A 560-nucleotide genomic window follows, 5' to 3' on the forward strand; every position below is an offset into this window, starting at 1 on the left:
AGCAATGACAACTACAACCAAAAAATAGCCGAGCATTGTCGCAGGAACCTGTAATCTCAGCTACTTGGGAGGCTGAGGCAAGAGAATTACTTAAGCCCAAGTGTTTAAGGTTGCTGTAAGCTGTGATGCCACAAAATGAAACAAATGCAGGTTTTGTGAAGTATCAAACTTCTACCATTGGGAAGTCTCACTACAAAAACCAACAAACAAAAAAAGTTGAATGTGAAAGGGTCGATACTATTCCTACGTGGTTTAAACGGGTCCAACAATGGAGGCAGTCTCCATTAGGCTGCATTATACACTTTCTGGAATTCAGCTAATTGAAGCAAAGTAAGTTAAGAATGTGAGGAAATAGAAGAAAATGAAAAGAAAATGATGACTCTAATGTAAACAAATTGTCCAGGGTATCGGTTTGAATTCATGATTATTGGAATCTCCATGTAGGATACGTGCCAGGTATAAGCTCAGAACTCAGGATCCAAAGTATAGCCCAGAAGACAATCGAAGAAAGGTAGGAGATAGAAACAAGGACAAAAATTATGTCAAATAACTGAGGTTTT

At 38.4% G+C, this 560-nt stretch overlaps 1 pseudogene; it reads left to right on the top strand.

Annotated features, from left to right (window-relative positions):
• The first annotated feature begins 268 nt into the window (after positions 1-268).
• The window catches only part of LOC100950933, a 66565-nt pseudogene continuing 66273 nt past the window's right edge, over positions 269-560 (top strand).

This window comes from Otolemur garnettii, unplaced genomic scaffold (genome assembly GCF_000181295.1).
Source record: "Otolemur garnettii isolate 467f Iridium unplaced genomic scaffold, OtoGar3 scaffold00069, whole genome shotgun sequence".
NCBI lineage: Eukaryota > Metazoa > Chordata > Mammalia > Primates > Galagidae > Otolemur > Otolemur garnettii.